Here is a 26,293-nt window from a genome sequence, read left to right as displayed (position 1 = left end):
CTTGACAGCACGTAGAAGGCTTTGCGAAATATGTGCTGATGTATCGATTTTGATAAATTATGAAGTTCTAACCCATTTACATTCACTTGTTGCAGTTTTCAACAGTTTTTATTTATTATGATAATAAATGTTAAAATTATATGTTGATTTTTTATAACTATAAATTTAAAGAAAAAAAAGCATATTTTGGTCAGAAAATGTTTTGTTGTATGTTAGCTCACTTGAAACAAGTAAAATTATCATGGGAAAGTGCATGCTATTTGTGCATATACGCTTGGTTTGAAAAACCGCTTTCTCTTCGTCCTAGAAGCCTGAGACTTGGGGAAACGCAATATCACAGGCTAAGAAACTCATTCTTGACAGCACGTAGAAGGCTTTGCGAAATATGTGCTGATGTATCGATTTGATGAATCATGAGTTTCTTAACCTATTAACATTCACTTGTTGCAGTTTTCAACAGTTTTTTTTTTATTATGATAATGAATATTAAAATTATATATTTTTTATAATTATCATTTTTAAGTAAAAAATATCATATTTTGGTCAGAAAATGTTTTGTTATATGTTAGCTCACTATAAACATGTAAAATTGTCATGTGAAAGTGTATGCTGTTTGAGCAAATACGCTTGGTTCGAAAAACCGCTTTCTCTTCGTCCTAGAAGCCTGAGACTTGGGGAAACGCAATATCACAAGCTAAGAAACTCATTCTTGACAGCACGTAGAAGGCTTTGCGAAATATGTGCTGATGTATCGATTTTGATAAATTATGAAGTTCTAACCCATTTACATTCACTTGTTGCAGTTTTCAACAGTTTTTATTTATTATGATAATAAATGTTAAAATTATATGTTGATTTTTTATAACTATAAATTTAAAGAAAAAAAAGCATATTTTGGTCAGAAAATGTTTTGTTGTATGTTAGCTCACTTGAAACAAGTAAAATTATCATGGGAAAGTGCATGCTATTTGTGCATATACGCTTGGTTTGAAAAACCGCTTTCTCTTCGTCCTAGAAGCCTGAGACTTGGGGAAACGCAATATCACAGGCTAAGAAACTCATTCTTGACAGCACGTAGAAGGCTTTGCGAAATATGTGCTGATGTATCGATTTGATGAATCATGAGTTTCTTAACCTATTAACATTCACTTGTTGCAGTTTTCAACAGTTTTTTTTTTATTATGATAATGAATATTAAAATTATATATTTTTTATAATTATCATTTTTAAGTAAAAAATATCATATTTTGGTCAGAAAATGTTTTGTTATATGTTAGCTCACTATAAACATGTAAAATTGTCATGTGAAAGTGTATGCTGTTTGAGCAAATACGCTTGGCTCGAAAAACAGCTTTCGCTTCGTCCTAGAAGCCTGAGACTTGGGGAAACGCAATATCACAGGCTAAAAAACTCATTTTTTACAGCACGTAGAAGGCTTTGCGAAATATGTGCTGATGTATCGATTTTGATGAATTATGAGTTTCTTAACCTATTTACATTCACTTGTTGCAGTTTTCAACAGTTTTTATTTATTATGATAATAAATGTTAAAATTATATGTTGATTTTTTATAACTATAAATTTAAAGAAAAAAAAGCATATTTTGGTCAGAAAATGTTTTGTTGTATGTTAGCTTACTTTAAACAAGTAAAATTGTCATGTGAAACTGCATGCTGTTTGAGCAAATACGCTTGGTTCGAAAAGCCGCTTTCTCTTCGTCCTAGAAGCCTGAGACTTGGGGAAACGCAATATCACAAGCTAAGAAACTCATTTTTTACAGCACGTAGAAGGCTTTGCGAAATATGTGCTGATGTATCGATTTTGATGAATTATGAGTTTCTTAACCTATTTACATTCAATTGTTGCAGTTTTCAACAGTTTTTATTTATTATGATAATAAAAGTTAAAATTATATGTTGATTTTTTATAACTATAAATTTAAAGAAAAAAAAAGCATATTTTGGTCAGAAAATGTTTTGTTGTATGTTAGCTCACTTGAAACAAGTAAAATTGTCATGTGAAACTGCATGCTGTTTGTGCAAATACGCTTGGTTCGAAAAACCGCTTTCTCTTCATCCTAGAAGCCTGAGACTTGGGGAAACGCAATATCACAAGCTAAGAAACTCATTCTTGACAGCACGTAGAAGGCTTTGCGAAATATGTGCTGATGTATCGATTTTGATAAATTATGAAGTTCTAACCCATTTACATTCACTTGTTGCAGTTTTCAACAGTTTTTATAAAATTATGATAATAAATATAAAAATGTATTTTTTAAAAATAACTATAAATTTTTCTGTAAAAAAAATATCATATTTTGTTTAGAAAATGTTTTGTTATATGTTAGCTCACTATAAACATGTAAAATTATCATGGGAAAGTGCATGCTATTTGTGCATATACGCTTGGTTTGAAAAACCGCTTTCTCTTCGTCCTAGAAGCCTGAGACTTGGGGAAACGCAATATCACAGGCTAAGAAACTCATTCTTGACAGCACGTAGAAGGCTTTGCGAAATATGTGCTGATGTATCGATTTGATGAATCATGAGTTTCTTAACCTATTAACATTCACTTGTTGCAGTTTTCAACAGTTTTTTTTTTATTATGATAATGAATATTAAAATTATATATTTTTTATAATTATCATTTTTAAGTAAAAAATATATTTTGGTCAGAAAATGTTTTGTTATATGTTAGCTCACTATAAACATGTAAAATTGTCATGTGAAAGTGTATGCTGTTTGTGCAAATACGCTTGGCTCGAAAAACAGCTTTCGCTTCGTCCTAGAAGCCTGAGACTTGGGGAAACGCAATATCACATGCTAAAAAACTCATTTTTGACAGCACGTAGAAGGCTTTGCGAAATATGTGCTGATGTATCGATTTTGATGAATTATGAGTTTCTTAACCTATTTACATTCACTTGTTGCAGTTTTCAACAGTTTTTTATTTATTATGATAATAAATGTTAAAATTATATGTTGATTTTTTATAACTATAAATTTAAAGAAAAAAAAGCATATTTTGGTCAGAAAATGTTTTGTTGTATGTTAGCTCACTTGAAACAAGTAAAATTGTCATGTGAAACTGCATGCTGTTTGTGCAAATACGCTTGGTTCGAAAAACCGCTTTCTCTTCGTCCTAGAAGCCTGAGACTTGGGGAAACGCAATATCACAAGCTAAGAAACTCATTCTTGACAGCACGTAGAAGGCTTTGCGAAATATGTGCTGATGTATCGATTTTGATAAATTATGAAGTTCTAACCCATTTACATTCACTTGTTACAGTTTTCAACAGTTTTTATAAAATTATGATAATAAATATAAAAATGTATTTTTTAAAAATAATTATACATTTTTCTGTAAAAAAATATCAAATTTTGGTCAGAAAATGTTTTGTTATATGTTAGCTCACTATAAACATGTAAAATTCTCATGGGAAAGTGCATGCTATTTGTGCATATACGCTTGGTTTGAAAAACCGCTTTCTCTTCGTCCTAGAAGCCTGAGACTTGGGGAAACGCAATATCACAGCTAAAAAACTCATTTTTGACAGCACGTAGAAGGCTTTGCGAAATATGTGCTGATGTATTGATTTTGATGAATTATGAGTTTCTTAACCTATTTACATTCACTTGTTGCAGTTTTCAACAGTTTTTTTTTTATTATGATAATGAAAATGAAAATTATATATTTTTTATAATTATCATTTTTAAGTAAAAAATATCATATTTTGGTCAGAAAATGTTTTGTTATATGTTAGCTCACAATAAACATGTAAAATTGTCATGTGAAAGTGTATGCTGTTTGAGCAAATACGCCTGGCTCGAAAAACAGCTTTCGCTTTGTCCTAGAAGCCTGAGACTTGGGGAAACGCAATATCACAGGCTAAAAAACTCATTCTTGACAGCACGTAGAAGGCTTTGCGAAATATGTGCTGATGTATTGATTTTGATGAATTATGAGTTTCTTAACCTATTTACATTCACTTGTTGCAGTTTTCAACAGTTTTTTTTTCATTATGATATAAAATAATGTTTTTTTTTAATAACTATAAATTTAAGAAAAAAAAAGCATATTTTGGTCAGAAAATGTTTTGTTATATGTTAGCTCACTTAAAAAAAGTAAAATTGTCATGGAAAACTGCATGCTGTTTGTGCAAATACGCTTGGTTCGAAAAACCGCTTTCTCTTCGTCCTAGAAGCCTGAGACTTTGGGAAACGCAATATCACAGGCTAAGAAACTCATTCTTGACAGCACGTAGAAGGCTTTGCGAAATATGTGCTGATGTATCGATTTTGATTAATTATAAGTTTCTTAACCTATTTACATTCACTTGTTGCAGTTTTCAACAGTTTTTTTTTTTATTACGATAATGAAAATTAAAATTATATATTTTTTATAATTATCATTTTTAAGTAAAAAATATCATATTTTGGTCAGAAAATGTTTTGTTATATATTAGCTCACTTTAAACAAGTACAATTGTCATGTGAAACTGCATGCTGTTTGTGCAAATACGCTTGGTTCGAAAAACCGCTTTCTCTTCATCCTAGAAGCCTGAGACTTGGGGAAACGCAATATCACAAGCTAAGAAACTCATTCTTGACAGCACGTAGAAGGCTTTGCGAAATATGTGCTGATGTATCGATTTTGATAAATTATGAAGTTCTAACCCATTTACATTCACTTGTTGCAGTTTTCAACAGTTTTTATAAAATTATGATAATAAATATAAAAATGTATTTTTTTAAAATAACTATAAATTTTTCTGTAAAAAAATATCATATTTTGTTTAGAAAATGTTTTGTTATATGTTAGCTCACTATAAACATGTAAGATTATCATGGGAAAGTGCATGCTATTAGTGCATATACGCTTGGTTTGAAAAACCGCTTTCTCTTCGTCCTAGAAGCCTGAGACTTGGGGAAACGCAATATCACAGGCTAAGAAACTCATTCTTGACAGCACGTAGAAGGCTTTGCGAAATATGTGTTGATGTATCGATTTGATGAATCATGAGTTTCTTAACCTATTAACATTCACTTGTTGCAGTTTTCAACATTTTTTTTTATTATGATAATGAATATTAAAATTATATATTTTTTATAATTATCATTTTTAAGTAAAAAATATCATATTTTGGTCAGAAAATGTTTTGTTATATGTTAGCTCACTATAAACATGTAAAATTGTCATGTGAAAGTGTATGCTGTTTGTGCAAATACGCTTGCTCGAAAAACAGCTTTCGCTTCGTCCTAGAAGCCTGAGACTTGGGGAAACGCAATATCACAGGCTAAAAAACTCATTCTTGACAGCACGTAGAAGGCTTTGCGAAATATGTGCTGATGTATCGATTTTGATGAATTATGAGTTTCTTAACCTATTTACATTCAATTGTTGCAGTTTTCAACAGTTTTTATTTATTATGATAATAAATGTTAAAATTATATGTTGATTTTTTATAACTATAAATTTAAAGAAAAAAAAGCATATTTTGGTCAGAAAATGTTTTGTTGTATGTTAGCTCACTTGAAACAAGTAAAATTGTCATGTGAAACTGCATGCTGTTTGAGCAAATACGCTTGGTTCGAAAAACCGCTTTCTCTTCGTCCTAGAAGCCTGAGACTTGGGGAAACGCAATATCACAAGCTAAGAAACTCATTCTTGACAGCACGTAGAAGGCTTTGCGAAATATGTGCTGATGTATCGATTTTGATAAATTATGAAGTTCTAACCCATTTACATTCACTTGTTGCAGTTTTCAACAGTTTTTATAAAATTATGATAATAAATATAAAAATGTATTTTTTTAAAATAACTATAAATTTTTCTGTAAAAAAATATCATATTTTGTTTAGAAAATGTTTTGTTATATGTTAGCTCACTATAAACATGTAAGATTATCATGGGAAAGTGCATGCTATTAGTGCATATACGCTTGGTTTGAAAAACCGCTTTCTCTTCGTCCTAGAAGCCTGAGACTTGGGGAAACGCAATATCACAGGCTAAGAAACTCATTCTTGACAGCACGTAGAAGGCTTTGCGAAATATGTGTTGATGTATCGATTTGATGAATCATGAGTTTCTTAACCTATTAACATTCACTTGTTGCAGTTTTCAACAGTTTTTTTTATTATGATAATGAATATTAAAATTATATATTTTTTATAATTATCATTTTTAAGTAAAAAATATCATATTTTGGTCAGAAAATGTTTTGTTATATGTTAGCTCACTATAAACATGTAAAATTGTCATGTGAAAGTGTATGCTGTTTGTGCAAATACGCTTGCTCGAAAAACAGCTTTCGCTTCGTCCTAGAAGCCTGAGACTTGGGGAAACGCAATATCACAGGCTAAAAAACTCATTCTTGACAGCACGTAGAAGGCTTTGCGAAATATGTGCTGATGTATCGATTTTGATGAATTATGAGTTTCTTAACCTATTTACATTCAATTGTTGCAGTTTTCAACAGTTTTTATTTATTATGATAATAAATGTTAAAATTATATGTTGATTTTTTATAACTATAAATTTAAAGAAAAAAAAGCATATTTTGGTCAGAAAATGTTTTGTTGTATGTTAGCTCACTTGAAACAAGTAAAATTGTCATGTGAAACTGCATGCTGTTTGAGCAAATACGCTTGGTTCGAAAAACCGCTTTCTCTTCGTCCTAGAAGCCTGAGACTTGGGGAAACGCAATATCACAAGCTAAGAAACTCATTCTTGACAGCACGTAGAAGGCTTTGCGAAATATGTGCTGATGTATCGATTTTGATAAATTATGAAGTTCTAACCCATTTACATTCACTTGTTGCAGTTTTCAACAGTTTTTATTTATTATGATAATAAATGTTAAAATTATATGTTGATTTTTTATAACTATAAATTTAAAGAAAAAAAAGCATATTTTGGTCAGAAAATGTTTTGTTGTATGTTAGCTCACTTGAAACAAGTAAAATTATCATGGGAAAGTGCATGCTATTTGTGCATATACGCTTGGTTTGAAAAACCGCTTTCTCTTCGTCCTAGAAGCCTGAGACTTGGGGAAACGCAATATCACAGGCTAAGAAACTCATTCTTGACAGCACGTAGAAGGCTTTGCGAAATATGTGCTGATGTATCGATTTGATGAATCATGAGTTTCTTAACCTATTAACATTCACTTGTTGCAGTTTTCAACAGTTTTTTTTTTATTATGATAATGAATATTAAAATTATATATTTTTTATAATTATCATTTTTAAGTAAAAAATATCATATTTTGGTCAGAAAATGTTTTGTTATATGTTAGCTCACTATAAACATGTAAAATTGTCATGTGAAAGTGTATGCTGTTTGAGCAAATACGCTTGGTTCGAAAAACCGCTTTCTCTTCGTCCTAGAAGCCTGAGACTTGGGGAAACGCAATATCACAAGCTAAGAAACTCATTCTTGACAGCACGTAGAAGGCTTTGCGAAATATGTGCTGATGTATCGATTTTGATAAATTATGAAGTTCTAACCCATTTACATTCACTTGTTGCAGTTTTCAACAGTTTTTATTTATTATGATAATAAATGTTAAAATTATATGTTGATTTTTTATAACTATAAATTTAAAGAAAAAAAAGCATATTTTGGTCAGAAAATGTTTTGTTGTATGTTAGCTCACTTGAAACAAGTAAAATTATCATGGGAAAGTGCATGCTATTTGTGCATATACGCTTGGTTTGAAAAACCGCTTTCTCTTCGTCCTAGAAGCCTGAGACTTGGGGAAACGCAATATCACAGGCTAAGAAACTCATTCTTGACAGCACGTAGAAGGCTTTGCGAAATATGTGCTGATGTATCGATTTGATGAATCATGAGTTTCTTAACCTATTAACATTCACTTGTTGCAGTTTTCAACAGTTTTTTTTTTATTATGATAATGAATATTAAAATTATATATTTTTTATAATTATCATTTTTAAGTAAAAAATATCATATTTTGGTCAGAAAATGTTTTGTTATATGTTAGCTCACTATAAACATGTAAAATTGTCATGTGAAAGTGTATGCTGTTTGAGCAAATACGCTTGGCTCGAAAAACAGCTTTCGCTTCGTCCTAGAAGCCTGAGACTTGGGGAAACGCAATATCACAGGCTAAAAAACTCATTTTTTACAGCACGTAGAAGGCTTTGCGAAATATGTGCTGATGTATCGATTTTGATGAATTATGAGTTTCTTAACCTATTTACATTCACTTGTTGCAGTTTTCAACAGTTTTTATTTATTATGATAATAAATGTTAAAATTATATGTTGATTTTTTATAACTATAAATTTAAAGAAAAAAAAGCATATTTTGGTCAGAAAATGTTTTGTTGTATGTTAGCTTACTTTAAACAAGTAAAATTGTCATGTGAAAGTGTATGCTGTTTGAGCAAATACGCTTGGTTCGAAAAGCCGCTTTCTCTTCGTCCTAGAAGCCTGAGACTTGGGGAAACGCAATATCACAAGCTAAGAAACTCATTTTTTACAGCACGTAGAAGGCTTTGCGAAATATGTGCTGATGTATCGATTTTGATGAATTATGAGTTTCTTAACCTATTTACATTCAATTGTTGCAGTTTTCAACAGTTTTTATTTATTATGATAATAAAAGTTAAAATTATATGTTGATTTTTTATAACTATAAATTTAAAGAAAAAAAAAGCATATTTTGGTCAGAAAATGTTTTGTTGTATGTTAGCTCACTTGAAACAAGTAAAATTGTCATGTGAAACTGCATGCTGTTTGTGCAAATACGCTTGGTTCGAAAAACCGCTTTCTCTTCATCCTAGAAGCCTGAGACTTGGGGAAACGCAATATCACAAGCTAAGAAACTCATTCTTGACAGCACGTAGAAGGCTTTGCGAAATATGTGCTGATGTATCGATTTTGATAAATTATGAAGTTCTAACCCATTTACATTCACTTGTTGCAGTTTTCAACAGTTTTTATAAAATTATGATAATAAATATAAAAATGTATTTTTTAAAAATAACTATAAATTTTTCTGTAAAAAAAATATCATATTTTGTTTAGAAAATGTTTTGTTATATGTTAGCTCACTATAAACATGTAAAATTATCATGGGAAAGTGCATGCTATTTGTGCATATACGCTTGGTTTGAAAAACCGCTTTCTCTTCGTCCTAGAAGCCTGAGACTTGGGGAAACGCAATATCACAGGCTAAGAAACTCATTCTTGACAGCACGTAGAAGGCTTTGCGAAATATGTGCTGATGTATCGATTTGATGAATCATGAGTTTCTTAACCTATTAACATTCACTTGTTGCAGTTTTCAACAGTTTTTTTTTTATTATGATAATGAATATTAAAATTATATATTTTTTATAATTATCATTTTTAAGTAAAAAATATATTTTGGTCAGAAAATGTTTTGTTATATGTTAGCTCACTATAAACATGTAAAATTGTCATGTGAAAGTGTATGCTGTTTGTGCAAATACGCTTGGCTCGAAAAACAGCTTTCGCTTCGTCCTAGAAGCCTGAGACTTGGGGAAACGCAATATCACATGCTAAAAAACTCATTTTTGACAGCACGTAGAAGGCTTTGCGAAATATGTGCTGATGTATCGATTTTGATGAATTATGAGTTTCTTAACCTATTTACATTCACTTGTTGCAGTTTTCAACAGTTTTTTATTTATTATGATAATAAATGTTAAAATTATATGTTGATTTTTTATAACTATAAATTTAAAGAAAAAAAAGCATATTTTGGTCAGAAAATGTTTTGTTGTATGTTAGCTCACTTGAAACAAGTAAAATTGTCATGTGAAACTGCATGCTGTTTGTGCAAATACGCTTGGTTCGAAAAACCGCTTTCTCTTCGTCCTAGAAGCCTGAGACTTGGGGAAACGCAATATCACAAGCTAAGAAACTCATTCTTGACAGCACGTAGAAGGCTTTGCGAAATATGTGCTGATGTATCGATTTTGATAAATTATGAAGTTCTAACCCATTTACATTCACTTGTTACAGTTTTCAACAGTTTTTATAAAATTATGATAATAAATATAAAAATGTATTTTTTAAAAATAATTATACATTTTTCTGTAAAAAAATATCAAATTTTGGTCAGAAAATGTTTTGTTATATGTTAGCTCACTATAAACATGTAAAATTCTCATGGGAAAGTGCATGCTATTTGTGCATATACGCTTGGTTTGAAAAACCGCTTTCTCTTCGTCCTAGAAGCCTGAGACTTGGGGAAACGCAATATCACAGGCTAAAAAACTCATTTTTGACAGCACGTAGAAGGCTTTGCGAAATATGTGCTGATGTATCGATTTTGATTAATTATAAGTTTCTTAACCTATTTACATTCACTTGTTGCAGTTTTCAACAGTTTTTTTTTTTATTACGATAATGAAAATTAAAATTATATATTTTTTATAATTATCATTTTTAAGTAAAAAATATCATATTTTGGTCAGAAAATGTTTTGTTATATATTAGCTCACTTTAAACAAGTACAATTGTCATGTGAAACTGCATGCTGTTTGTGCAAATACGCTTGGTTCGAAAAACCGCTTTCTCTTCATCCTAGAAGCCTGAGACTTGGGGAAACGCAATATCACAAGCTAAGAAACTCATTCTTGACAGCACGTAGAAGGCTTTGCGAAATATGTGCTGATGTATCGATTTTGATAAATTATGAAGTTCTAACCCATTTACATTCACTTGTTGCAGTTTTCAACAGTTTTTATAAAATTATGATAATAAATATAAAAATGTATTTTTTTAAAATAACTATAAATTTTTCTGTAAAAAAATATCATATTTTGTTTAGAAAATGTTTTGTTATATGTTAGCTCACTATAAACATGTAAGATTATCATGGGAAAGTGCATGCTATTAGTGCATATACGCTTGGTTTGAAAAACCGCTTTCTCTTCGTCCTAGAAGCCTGAGACTTGGGGAAACGCAATATCACAGGCTAAGAAACTCATTCTTGACAGCACGTAGAAGGCTTTGCGAAATATGTGTTGATGTATCGATTTGATGAATCATGAGTTTCTTAACCTATTAACATTCACTTGTTGCAGTTTTCAACAGTTTTTTTTATTATGATAATGAATATTAAAATTATATATTTTTTATAATTATCATTTTTAAGTAAAAAATATCATATTTTGGTCAGAAAATGTTTTGTTATATGTTAGCTCACTATAAACATGTAAAATTGTCATGTGAAAGTGTATGCTGTTTGTGCAAATACGCTTGCTCGAAAAACAGCTTTCGCTTCGTCCTAGAAGCCTGAGACTTGGGGAAACGCAATATCACAGGCTAAAAAACTCATTCTTGACAGCACGTAGAAGGCTTTGCGAAATATGTGCTGATGTATCGATTTTGATGAATTATGAGTTTCTTAACCTATTTACATTCAATTGTTGCAGTTTTCAACAGTTTTTATTTATTATGATAATAAATGTTAAAATTATATGTTGATTTTTTATAACTATAAATTTAAAGAAAAAAAAGCATATTTTGGTCAGAAAATGTTTTGTTGTATGTTAGCTCACTTGAAACAAGTAAAATTGTCATGTGAAACTGCATGCTGTTTGAGCAAATACGCTTGGTTCGAAAAACCGCTTTCTCTTCGTCCTAGAAGCCTGAGACTTGGGGAAACGCAATATCACAAGCTAAGAAACTCATTCTTGACAGCACGTAGAAGGCTTTGCGAAATATGTGCTGATGTATCGATTTTGATAAATTATGAAGTTCTAACCCATTTACATTCACTTGTTGCAGTTTTCAACAGTTTTTATTTATTATGATAATAAATGTTAAAATTATATGTTGATTTTTTTATAACTATAAATTTAAAGAAAAAAAAGCATATTTTGGTCAGAAAATGTTTTGTTGTATGTTAGCTCACTTGAAACAAGTAAAATTATCATGGGAAAGTGCATGCTATTTGTGCATATACGCTTGGTTTGAAAAACCGCTTTCTCTTCGTCCTAGAAGCCTGAGACTTGGGGAAACGCAATATCACAGGCTAAGAAACTCATTCTTGACAGCACGTAGAAGGCTTTGCGAAATATGTGCTGATGTATCGATTTGATGAATCATGAGTTTCTTAACCTATTAACATTCACTTGTTGCAGTTTTCAACAGTTTTTTTTTTATTATGATAATGAATATTAAAATTATATATTTTTTATAATTATCATTTTTAAGTAAAAAATATCATATTTTGGTCAGAAAATGTTTTGTTATATGTTAGCTCACTATAAACATGTAAAATTGTCATGTGAAAGTGTATGCTGTTTGAGCAAATACGCTTGGTTCGAAAAACCGCTTTCTCTTCGTCCTAGAAGCCTGAGACTTGGGGAAACGCAATATCACAAGCTAAGAAACTCATTCTTGACAGCACGTAGAAGGCTTTGCGAAATATGTGCTGATGTATCGATTTTGATAAATTATGAAGTTCTAACCCATTTACATTCACTTGTTGCAGTTTTCAACAGTTTTTATTTATTATGATAATAAATGTTAAAATTATATGTTGATTTTTTATAACTATAAATTTAAAGAAAAAAAAGCATATTTTGGTCAGAAAATGTTTTGTTGTATGTTAGCTCACTTGAAACAAGTAAAATTATCATGGGAAAGTGCATGCTATTTGTGCATATACGCTTGGTTTGAAAAACCGCTTTCTCTTCGTCCTAGAAGCCTGAGACTTGGGGAAACGCAATATCACAGGCTAAGAAACTCATTCTTGACAGCACGTAGAAGGCTTTGCGAAATATGTGCTGATGTATCGATTTGATGAATCATGAGTTTCTTAACCTATTAACATTCACTTGTTGCAGTTTTCAACAGTTTTTTTTTTATTATGATAATGAATATTAAAATTATATATTTTTTATAATTATCATTTTTAAGTAAAAAATATCATATTTTGGTCAGAAAATGTTTTGTTATATGTTAGCTCACTATAAACATGTAAAATTGTCATGTGAAAGTGTATGCTGTTTGAGCAAATACGCTTGGCTCGAAAAACAGCTTTCGCTTCGTCCTAGAAGCCTGAGACTTGGGGAAACGCAATATCACAGGCTAAAAAACTCATTTTTTACAGCACGTAGAAGGCTTTGCAAAATATGTGCTGATGTATCGATTTTGATGAATTATGAGTTTCTTAACCTATTTACATTCACTTGTTGCAGTTTTCAACAGTTTTTATTTATTATGATAATAAATGTTAAAATTATATGTTGATTTTTTATAACTATAAATTTAAAGAAAAAAAAGCATATTTTGGTCAGAAAATGTTTTGTTGTATGTTAGATTACTTTAAACAAGTAAAATTGTCATGTGAAACTGCATGCTATTTGAGCAAATACGCTTGGTTCGAAAAACCGCTTTCTCTTCATCCTAGAAGCCTGAGACTTGGGGAAACGCAATATCACAAGCTAAGAAACTCATTCTTGACAGCACGTAGAAGGCTTTGCGAAATATGTGCTGATGTATCGATTTGATAAATTATGAAGTTCTAACCCATTTACATTCACTTGTTGCAGTTTTCAACAGTTTTTATTTATTATGATAATAAATGTTAAAATTATATGTTGATTTTTTATAACTATAAATTTAAAGAAAAAAAAGCATATTTTGGTCAGAAAATGTTTTGTTGTATGTTAGCTCACTTGAAACAAGTAAAATTATCATGGGAAAGTGCATGCTATTTGTGCATATACGCTTGGTTTGGAAAACCGCTTTCTCTTCGTCCTAGAAGCCTGAGACTTGGGGAAACGCAATATCACAGGCTAAGAAACTCATTCTTGACAGCACGTAGAAGGCTTTGCGAAATATGTGCTGATGTATCGATTTGATGAATCATGAGTTTCTTAACCTATTAACATTCACTTGTTGCAGTTTTCAACAGTTTTTTTTTTATTATGATAATGAAAATGAAAATTATATATTTTTTATAATTATCATTTTTAAGTAAAAAATATCATATTTTGGTCAGAAAATGTTTTGTTATATGTTAGCTCACTATAAACATGTAAAATTGTCATGTGAAAGTGTATGCTGTTTGTGCAAATACGCTTGCTCGAAAAACAGCTTTCGCTTCGTCCTAGAAGCCTGAGACTTGGGGAAACGCAATATCACAGGCTAAAAAACTCATTCTTGACAGCACATAGAAGGCTTTGCGAAATATGTGCTGATGTATCGATTTTGATGAATTATGAGTTTCTTAACCTATTTACATTCAATTGTTGCAGTTTTCAACAGTTTTTATTTATTATGATAATAAATGTTAAAATTATATGTTGATTTTTTATAACTATAAATTTAAAGAAAAAAAAGCATATTTTGGTCAGAAAATGTTTTGTTGTATGTTAGCTCACTTGAAACAAGTAAAATTGTCATGTGAAACTGCATGCTGTTTGAGCAAATACGCTTGGTTCGAAAAACCGCTTTCTCTTCGTCCTAGAAGCCTGAGACTTGGGGAAACGCAATATCACAAGCTAAGAAACTCATTCTTGACAGCACGTAGAAGGCTTTGCGAAATATGTGCTGATGTATCGATTTTGATAAATTATGAAGTTCTAACCCTTTTACATTCACTTGTTGCAGTTTTCAACAGTTTTTATTTATTATGATAATAAATGTTAAAATTATATGTTGATTTTTTATAACTATAAATTTAAAGAAAAAAAAGCATATTTTGGTCAGAAAATGTTTTGTTGTATGTTAGCTCACTTGAAACAAGTAAAATTATCATGGGAAAGTGCATGCTATTTGTTCATATACGCTTGGTTTGAAAAACCGCTTTCTCTTCGTCCTAGAAGCCTGAGACTTGGGGAAACGCAATATCACAGGCTAAGAAACTCATTCTTGACAGCACGTAGAAGGCTTTGCGAAATATGTGCTGATGTATCGATTTGATGAATCATGAGTTTCTTAACCTATTAACATTCACTTGTTGCAGTTTTCAACAGTTTTTTTTTATTATGATAATGAATATTAAAATTATATATTTTTTATAATTATCATTTTTAAGTAAAAAATATCATATTTTGGTCAGAAAATGTTTTGTTATATGTTAGCTCACTATAAACATGTAAAATTGTCATGTGAAAGTGTATGCTGTTTGTGCAAATACGCTTGCTCGAAAAACAGCTTTCGCTTCGTCCTAGAAGCCTGAGACTTGGGGAAACGCAATATCACAAGCTAAGAAACTCATTCTTGACAGCACGTAGAAGGCTTTGCGAAATATGTGCTGATGTATCGATTTTGATGAATTATGAGTTTCTTAACCTATTTACATTCACTTGTTACAGTTTTTTTTAGTATGATATAAAATAGTTTTTTTTTAATAACTATAAATTTTAAGAAAAAAAAAGCATATTTTGGTCAGAAAATGTTTTGTTATATGTTAGCTCACTTTAAACAAGTGAAATTGTCATGGAAAACTGCATGCTGTTTGTGCAAATACGCTTGGTACGAAAAACCGCTTTCTCTTCGTCCTAGAAGCCTGAGACTTTGGGAAACGCAATATCACAGGCTAAGAAACTCATTCTTGACAGCACGTAGAAGGCTTTGCGAAATATGTGCTGATGTATCGATTTTGATGAATTATAAGTTTCTTAACCTATTTACATTCACTTGTTGCAGTTTTCAACAGTTTTTTTTTTTATTATGATAATGAAAATTAAAATTATATATTTTTTATAATTATCATTTTTAAGTAAAAAATATCATATTTTGGTCAGAAAATGTTTTGTTATAAGTTAGCTCACTTTAAACAAGTACAATTGTCATGTGAAACTGCATGCTGTTTGTGCAAATACGCTTGGTTCGAAAAACCGCTTTCTCTTCATCCTAGAAGCCTGAGACTTGGGGAAACGCAATATCACAAGCTAAGAAACTCATTCTTGACAGCACGTAGAAGGCTTTGCGAAATATGTGCTGATGTATCGATTTTGATAAATTATGAAGTTCTAACCCATTTACATTCACTTGTTGCAGTTTTCAACAGTTTTTATAAAATTATGATAATAAATATAAAAATTTATTTTTTAAAAATAACTATAAATTTTTCTGTAAAAAAATATCATATTTTGTTTAGAAAATGTTTTGTTATATGTTAGCTCACTATAAACATGTAAAATTATCATGGGAAAGTGCATGCTATTTGTGCATATACGCTTGGTTTGAAAAACCGCTTTCTCTTCGTCCTAGAAGCCTGAGACTTGGGGAAACGCAATATCACAGGCTAAGAAACTCATTCTTGACAGCACGTAGAAGGCTTTGCGAAATATGTGCTGATGTATCGATTTTGATGAATTATGAGTTTCTTAACCTATTAACATTCACTTGTTGCAGTTTTCAACAATTTTTTTTTATTATGATAATGAATATTAAAATTATATATTTTTTATAATTATCATTTTTAAGTAAAAAATATCATATTTTGGTCAGAAAATGTTTTGTTATATGTTAGCTCACTATAAACATGTAAAATTGTCATGTGAAAGTGTATGCTGTTTGTGCAAATACGCTTGGCTCGAAAAACAGCTTTCGCTTCGTCCTAGAAGCCTGAGACTTGTGGAAACGCAATATCACATGCTAAAAAACTCATTTTTGACAGCACGTAGAAGGCTTTGCGAAATATGTGCTGATGTATCGATTTTGATGAATTATGAGTTTCTTAACCTATTTACATTCACTTGTTGCAGTTTTCAACAGTTTTTATTTATTATGATAATAAATGTTAAAATTATATGTTGATTTTTTATAACTATAAATTTAAAGAAAAAAAAGCATATTTTGGTCAGAAAATGTTTTGTTGTATGTTAGCTCACTTGAAACAAGTAAAATTGTCCTGTGAAACTGCATGCTGTTTGTGCAAATACGCTTGGTTCGAAAAACCGCTTTCTCTTCGTCCTAGAAGCCTGAGACTTGGGGAAACGCAATATCACAAGCTAAGAAACTCATTCTTGACAGCACGTAGAAGGCTTTGCGAAATATGTGCTGATGTATCGATTTTGATGAATTATGAGTTTCTTAACCTATTTACATTCACTTGTTGCAGTTTTCAACAGTTTTTTTTTTTATTATGATAATGAAAATGAAAATTATATATTTTTTTTAATTATCATTTTTAAGTAAAAAAAAATATCATATTTTGGTCAGAAAATGTTTTGTTATATGTTAGCTCACTTTAAACAAGTAAAATTGTCATGTGAAACTGCATGCTGTTTGTGCAAATACGCTTGGTTCGAAAAACCGCTTTCTCTTCATCCTAGAAGCCTGAGACTTGTGGAAACGCAATATCACATGCTAAAAAACTCATTTTTGACAGCACGTAGAAGGCTTTGCGAAATATGTGCTGATGTATCGATTTTGATGAATTATGAGTTTCTTAACCTATTTACATTCACTTGTTGCAGTTTTCAACAGTTTTTATTTATTATGATAATAAATAACAGGCTAAAAAACTCATTTTTGACAGCACGTAGAAGGCGTTGCGAAATATGTGCTGATGTATTGATTTTGATGAATTATGAGTTTCTGAACCTATTTACATTCACTTGTTGCAGTTTTCAACAGTTTTTTTTTATTATGATAATGAAAATGAAAATTATATATTTTTTATAATTATCATTTTTAAGTAAAAAATATCATATTTTGGTCAGAAAATGTTTTGTTATATGTTAGCTCACAATAAACATGTAAAATTGTCATGTGAAAGTGTATGCTGTTTGAGCAAATACGCCTGGCTCGAAAAACAGCTTTCGCTTTGTCCTAGAAGCCTGAGACTTGGGTAAACGCAATATCACAGGCTAAAAAACTCATTCTTGACAGCACGTAGAAGGCTTTGCGAAATATGTGCTGATGTATCGATTTTGATGAATTATGAGTTTCTTAACCTATTTACATTCACTTGTTGCAGTTTTCAACAGTTTTTTTTAGTATGATATAAAATAATGTTTTTTTTTAATAACTATAAATTTTAAGAAAAAAAAAGCATATTTTGGTCAGAAAATGTTTTGTTATATGTTAGCTCACTTTAAACAAGTAAAATTGTCATGGAAAACTGCATGCTGTTTGTGCAAATACGCTTGGTTCGAAAAACCGCTTTCTCTTCGTCCTAGAAGCCTGAGACTTTGGGAAACGCAATATCACAGGCTAAGAAACTCATTCTTGACAGCACGTAGAAGGCTTTGCGAAATATGTGCTGATGTATCGATTTGATGAATCATGAGTTTCTTAACCTATTAACATTCACTTGTTGCAGTTTTCAACAGTTTTTATTTATTATGATATTAAATGTTAAAATTATATGTTGATTTTTTATAACTATAAATTTAAAGAAAAAAAAGCATATTTTGGTCAGAAAATGTTTTGTTGTATGTTAGCTCACTTGAAACAAGTAAAATTGTCATGTGAAACTGCATGCTGTTTGAGCAAATACGCTTGGTTCGAAAAACCGCTTTCTCTTCGTCCTAGAAGCCTGAGACTTGGGGAAACGCAATATCACAAGCTAAGAAACTCATTCTTGACAGCACGTAGAAGGCTTTGCGAAATATGTGCTGATGTATCGATTTTGATAAATTATGAAGTTCTAACCCATTTACATTCACTTGTTGCAGTTTTCAACAGTTTTTATTTATTATGATAATAAATGTTAAAATTATATGTTGATTTTTTATAACTATAAATTTAAAGAAAAAAAAGCATATTTTGGTCAGAAAATGTTTTGTTGTATGTTAGCTCACTTGAAACAAGTAAAATTGTCATGTGAAACTGCATGCTGTTTGTGCAAATACGCTTGGTTCGAAAAACCGCTTTCTCTTCGTCCTAGAAGCCTGAGACTTGGGGAAACGCAATATCACAAGCTAAGAAACTCATTCTTGACAGCACGTAGAAGGCTTTGCGAAATATGTGCTGATGTATCGATTTTGATAAATTATGAAGTTCTAACCCATTTACATTCACTTGTTACAGTTTTCAACAGTTTTTATAAAATTATGATAATAAATATAAAAATGTATTTTTTAAAAATAATTATACATTTTTCTGTAAAAAAATATCAAATTTTGGTCAGAAAATGTTTTGTTATATGTTAGCTCACTATAAACATGTAAAATTCTCATGGGAAAGTGCATGCTATTTGTGCATATACGCTTGGTTTGAAAAACCGCTTTCTCTTCGTCCTAGAAGCCTGAGACTTGGGGAAACGCAATATCACAGGCTAAAAAACTCATTTTTGACAGCACGTAGAAGGCTTTGCGAAATATGTGCTGATGTATTGATTTTGATGAATTATGAGTTTCTTAACCTATTTACATTCACTTGTTGCAGTTTTCAACAGTTTTTTTTTTATTATGATAATGAAAATGAAAATTATATATTTTTTATAATTATCATTTTTAAGTAAAAAATATCATATTTTGGTCAGAAAATGTTTTGTTATATGTTAGCTCACAATAAACATGTAAAATTGTCATGTGAAAGTGTATGCTGTTTGAGCAAATACGCCTGGGTCGAAAAACAGCTTTCGCTTTGTCCTAGAAGCCTGAGACTTGGGGAAACGCAATATCACAGGCTAAAAAACTCATTCTTGACAGCACGTAGAAGGCTTTGCGAAATATGTGCTGATGTATCGATTTTGATGAATTATGAGTTTCTTAACCTATTTACATTCACTTGTTGCAGTTTTCAACAGTTTTTTTTAGTATGATATAAAATAATGTTTTTTTTTAATAACTATAAATTTTAAGAAAAAAAAAGCATATTTTGGTCAGAAAATGTTTTGTTATATGTTAGCTCACTTTAAACAAGTAAAATTGTCATGGAAAACTGCATGCTGTTTGTGCAAATACGCTTGGTTCGAAAAACCGCTTTCTCTTCGTCCTAGAAGCCTGAGACTTTGGGAAACGCAATATCACAGGCTAAGAAACTCATTCTTGACAGCACGTAGAAGGCTTTGCGAAATATGTGCTGATGTATCGATTTTGATAAATTATGAAGTTCTAACCCATTTACATTCACTTGTTGCAGTTTTCAACAGTTTTTATTTATTATGATATTAAATGTTAAAATTATATGTTGATTTGTTATAACTATAAATTTAAAGAAAAAAAAGCATATTTTGGTCAGAAAATGTTTTGTTGTATGTTAGCTCACTTGAAACAAGTAAAATTGTCATGTGAAACTGCATGCTGTTTGAGCAAATACGCTTGGTTCGAAAAACCGCTTTCTCTTCGTCCTAGAAGCCTGAGACTTGGGGAAACGCAATATCACAAGCTAAGAAACTCATTCTTGACAGCACGTAGAAGGCTTTGCGAAATATGTGCTGATGTATCGATTTTGATGAATTATGAGTTTCTTAACCTATTTACATTCACTTGTTGCAGTTTTCAACAGTTTTTTTTAGTATGATATAAAATAATGTTTTTTTTTAATAACTATAAATTTTAAGAAAAAAAAAGCATATTTTGGTCAGAAAATGTTTTGTTATATGTTAGCTCACTTTAAACAAGTAAAATTGTCATGGAAAACTGCATGCTGTTTGTGCAAATACGCTTGGTTCGAAAAACCGCTTTCTCTTCGTCCTAGAAGCCTGAGACATTGGGAAACGCAATATCACAGGCTAAGAAACTCATTCTTGACAGCACGTAGAAGGCTTTGCGAAATATGTGCTGATGTATCGATTTTGATGAATTATAAGTTTCTTAACCTATTTACATTCACTTGTTGCAGTTTTCAACAGTTTTTTTTTTATTATGATAATGAAAATTAAAATTATATATTTTTTATAATTATCATTTTTAAGTAAAAAATATCATATTTTGGTCAGAAAATGTTTTGTTATAAGTTAGCTCACTTTAAACAAGTACAATTGTCATGTGAAACTGCATGCTGTTTGTGCAAATACGCTTGGTTCGAAAAACCGCTTTCTCTTCATCCTAGAAGCCTGAGACTTGGGGAAACGCAATATCACAAGCTAAGAAACTCATTCTTGACAGCACGTAGAAGGCTTTGCGAAATATGTGCTGATGTATCGATTTTGATAAATTATGAAGTTCTAACCCATTTACATTCACTTGTTGCAGTTTTCAACAGTTTTTATAAAATTATGATAATAAATATAAAAATGTATTTTTTAAAAATAACTATAAATTTTTCTGTAAAAAAATATCATATTTTGTTTAGAAAATGTTTTGTTATATGTTAGCTCACTATAAACATGTAAAATTATCATGGGAAAGTGCATGCTATTTGTGCATATACGCTTGGTTTGAAAAACCGCTTTCTCTTCGTCCTAGAAACCTGAGACTTGGGGAAACGCAATATCACAGGCTAAGAAACTCATTCTTGACAGCACGTAGAAGGCTTTGCGAAATATGTGCTGATGTATCGATTTGATGAATCATGAGTTTCTTAACCTATTAACATTCACTTGTTGCAGTTTTCAACAATTTTTTTTTATTATGATAATGAATATTAAAATTATATATTTTTTATAATTATCATTTTTAAGTAAAAAATATCATATTTTGGTCAGAAAATGTTTTGTTATATGTTAGCTCACTATAAACATGTAAAATTGTCATGTGAAAGTGTATGCTGTTTGTGCAAATACGCTTGGCTCGAAAAACAGCTTTCGCTTCGTCCTAGAAGCCTGAGACTTGGGGAAACGCAATATCACAGGCTAAAAAACTCATTTTTTACAGCACGTAGAAGGCTTTGCGAAATATGTGCTGATGTATCGATTTTGATGAATTATGAGTTTCTTAACCTATTTACATTCAATTGTTGCAGTTTTCAACAGTTTTTATTTATTATGATAATAAATGTTAAAATTATATGTTGATTTTTTATAACTATAAATTTAAAGAAAAAAAAGCATATTTTGGTCAGAAAATGTTTTGTTGTATGTTAGCTCACTTGAAACAAGTAAAATTGTCATGTGAAACTGCATGCTGTTTGAGCAAATACGCTTGGTTCGAAAAACCGCTTTCTCTTCGTCCTAGAAGCCTGAGACTTGGGGAAACGCAATATCACAAGCTAAGAAACTCATTCTTGACAGCACGTAGAAGGCTTTGCGAAATATGTGCTGATGTATCGATTTTGATGAATTATGAGTTTCTTAACCTATTTACATTCACTTGTTGCAGTTTTCAACAGTTTTTTTTTTTATTATGATAATGAAAATTAAAATTATATATTTTTTTTAATTATCATTTTTAAGTAAAAAAAAATATCATATTTTGGTCAGAAAATGTTTTGTTATATGTTAGCTCACTTTAAACAAGTAAAATTGTCATGTGAAACTGCATGCTGTTTGTGCAAATACGCTTGGTTCGAAAAACCGCTTTCTCTTCATCCTAGAAGCCTGAGACTTGTGGAAACGCAATATCACATGCTAAAAAACTCATTTTTGACAGCACGTAGAAGGCTTTGCGAAATATGTGCTGATGTATCGATTTTGATGAATTATGAGTTTCTTAACCTATTTACATTCACTTGTTGCAGTTTTCAACAGTTTTTATTTATTACGATAATAAATAACAGGCTAAAAAACTCATTTTTGACAGCACGTAGAAGGCTTTGCGAAATATGTGCTGATGTATTGATTTTGATGAATTATGAGTTTCTTAACCTATTTACATTCACTTGTTGCAGTTTTCAACAGTTTTTTTTTTATTATGATAATGAAAATGAAAATTATATATTTTTTATAATTATCATTTTTAAGTAAAAAATATCATATTTTGGTCAGAAAATGTTTTGTTATATTTTAGCTCACAATAAACATGTAAAATTGTCATGTGAAAGTGTATGCTGTTTGAGCAAATACGCCTGGCTCGAAAAACAGCTTTCGCTTTGTCCTAGAAGCCTGAGACTTGGGGAAACGCAATATCACAGGCTAAAAAACTCATTCTTGACAGCACGTAGAAGGCTTTGCGAAATATGTGCTGATGTATCGATTTTGATGAATTATGAGTTTCTTAACCTATTTACATTCACTTGTTGCTGTTTTCAACAGTTTTTTTTAGTATGATATAAAATAATGTTTTTTTTTAATAACTATAAATTTTAAGAAAAAAAAAGCATATTTTGGTCAGAAAATGTTTTGTTATATGTTAGCTCACTTTAAACAAGTAAAATTGTCATGGAAAACTGCATGCTGTTTGTGCAAATACGCTTGGTTCGAAAAACCGCTTTCTCTTCGTCCTAGAAGCCTGAGACTTTGGGAAACGCAATATCACAGGCTAAGAAACTCATTCTTGACAGCACGTAGAAGGCTTTGCGAAATATGTGCTGATGTATCGATTTTGATAAATTATGAAGTTCTAACCCATTTACATTCACTTGTTGCAGTTTTCAACAGTTTTTATTTATTATGATATTAAATGTTAAAATTATATGTTGATTTTTTATAACTATAAATTTAAAGAAAAAAAAGCATATTTTGGTCAGAAAATGTTTTGTTGTATGTTAGCTCACTTGAAACAAGTAAAATTGTCATGTGAAACTGCATGCTGTTTGAGCAAATACGCTTGGTTCGAAAAACCGCTTTCTCTTCGTCCTAGAAGCCTGAGACTTGGGGAAACGCAATATCACAAGCTAAGAAACTCATTCTTGACAGCACGTAGAAGGCTTTGCGAAATATGTGCTGATGTATCGATTTTGATAAATTATGAAGTTCTAACCCATTTACATTCACTTGTTGCAGTTTTCAACAGTTTTTATTTATTATGATAATATATGTTAAAATTATATGTTGATTTTTTATAACTATAAATTTAAAGAAAAAAAAGCATATTTTGGTCAGAAAATGTTTTGTTGTATGTTAGCTCACTTGAAACAAGTAAAATTATCATGGGAAAGTGCATGCTATTTGTGCATATACGCTTGGTTTGAAAAACCGCTTTCTCTTCGTCCTAGAAGCCTGAGACTTGGGGAAACGCAATATCACAGGCTAAGAAACTCATTCTTGACAGCACGTAGAAGGCTTTGCGAAATATGTGCTGATGTATCGATTTAATGAATCATGAGTTTCTTAACCTATTAACATTCACTTGTTGCAGTTTTCAACAGTTTTTTTTTATTATGATAATGAATATTAAAATTATATATTTTTTATAATTATAATTTTTAAGTAAAAAATATCATATTTTGGTCAGAAAATGTTTTGTTATATGTTAGCTCACTATAAACATGTAAAATTATCATGGGAAAGTGCATGCTATTTGTGCATATACGCTTGGTTTAAAAAACCGCTTTCTCTTCGTCCTAGAAGCCTGAGACTTGGGGAAACGCAATATCACAGGCTAAGAAACTCATTCTTGACAGCACGTAGAAGGCTTTGCGAAATATGTGCTGATGTATCGATTTGATGAATCATGAGTTTCTTAACCTATTAACATTCACTTGTTGCAGTTTTCAACAGTTTTTTTTTTATTATGATAATGAATATTAAAATTATATATTTTTTATAATTATCATTTTTAAGTAAAAAATATCATATTTTGGTCAGAAAATGTTTTGTTATATGTTAGCTCACTATAAACATGTAAAATTGTCATGTGAAAGTGTATGCTGTTTGAGCAAATACGCTTGGCTCGAAAAACAGCTTTCGCTTCGTCCTAGAAGCCTGAGACTTGGGGAAACGCAATATCACAGGCTAAAAAACTCATTTTTTACAGCACGTAGAAGGCTTTGCGAAATATGTGCTGATGTATCGATTTTGATGAATTATGAGTTTCTTAACCTATTTACATTCACTTGTTGCAGTTTTCAACAGTTTTTATTTATTATGATAATAAATGTTAAAATTATATGTTGATTTTTTATAACTATAAATTTAAAGAAAAAAAAGCATATTTTGGTCAGAAAATGTTTTGTTGTATGTTAGCTTACTTTAAACAAGTAAAATTGTCATGTGAAACTGCATGCTGTTTGAGCAAATACGCTTGGTTCGAAAAACCGCTTTCTCTTCGTCCTAGAAGCCTGAGACTTGGGGAAACGCAATATCACAAGCTAAGAAACTCATTTTTTACAGCACGTAGAAGGCTTTGCGAAATATGTGCTGATGTATCGATTTTGATGAATTATGAGTTTCTTAACCTATTTACATTCAATTGTTGCAGTTTTCAACAGTTTTTATTTATTATGATAATAAAAGTTAAAATTATATGTTGATTTTTTATAACTATAAATTTAAAGAAAAAAAAAGCATATTTTGGTCAGAAAATGTTTTGTTGTATGTTAGCTCACTTGAAACAAGTAAAATTGTCATGTGAAAGTGTATGCTGTTTGATCAAATACGCTTGGTTCGAAAAACCGCTTTCTCTTCGTCCTAGAAGCCTGAGACTTGGGGAAACGCAATATCACAAGCTAAGAAACTCATTCTTGACAGCACGTAGAAGGCTTTGCGAAATATGTGCTGATGTATCGATTTTGATGAATTATGAGTTTCTTAACCTATTTACATTCACTTGTTGCAGTTTTCAAAAGTTTTTTTTAGTATGATATAAAATAATGTTTTTTTTAAATAACTATAAATTTAAAGAAAAAAAAAGCATATTTTGGTCAGAAAATGTTTTGTTATATGTTAGCTCACTTTAAACAAGTAAAATTGTCATGGAAAACTGCATGCTGTTTGTGCAAATACGCTTGGTTCGAAAAACCGCTTTCTCTTCGTCCTAGAAGCCTGAGACTTTGGGAAACGCAATATCACAGGTTAAAAAACTCATTCTTGACAGCACGTAGAAGGCTTTGCGAAATATGTGCTGATGTATCGATTTGATGAATCATGAGTTTCTTAACCTATTTACATTCACTTGTTGCAGTTTTCAACAGTTTTTTTTTTTTTATTATGATAATGAAAATTAAAATTATATATTTTTTATAATTATCATTTTTAAGTAAAAAATATCATATTTTGGTCAGAAAATGTTTTGTTATATGTTAGCTCACTTTAAACAAGTAAAATTGTCATGTGAAACTGCATGCTGTTTGTGCAAATACGCTTGGTTCGAAAAACCGCTTTCTCTTCATCCTAGAAGCCTGAGACTTGGGGAAACGCAATATCACAAGCTAAGAAACTCATTCTTGACAGCACGTAGAAGGCTTTGCGAAATATGTGCTGATGTATCGATTTTGATAAATTATGAAGTTCTAACCCATTTACATTCACTTGTTGCAGTTTTCAACAGTTTTTATTTATTATGATAATAAATGTTAAAATTATATGTTGATTTTTTATAACTATAAATTTAAAGAAA

General features: G+C 30.4%; 1 protein-coding gene and 1 long non-coding RNA gene across 2 annotated transcripts in view; one reads left to right on the top strand and one right to left on the bottom strand.

The window, feature by feature from the left end:
* Positions 1–26,293, top strand: part of LOC310722055 — a 321,874-nt gene that overhangs the window by 123,413 nt on the left and 172,168 nt on the right. The window lies entirely within an intron of this gene.
* Positions 1–26,293, bottom strand: part of LOC310722021 (uncharacterized protein) — a 243,487-nt gene that overhangs the window by 78,050 nt on the left and 139,144 nt on the right. The gene's annotated exons all lie outside the window — the stretch shown is intronic.

This window comes from Silurus aristotelis (assembly GCF_946808225.1).
Source record: "Silurus aristotelis genome assembly, chromosome: 28".
Classification (NCBI taxonomy): Eukaryota; Metazoa; Chordata; class Actinopteri; order Siluriformes; family Siluridae; genus Silurus; species Silurus aristotelis.
The sequence above is the reverse complement of the archived record's forward strand: the minus strand, read 5'-3'. Positions and strand labels throughout refer to the sequence as shown.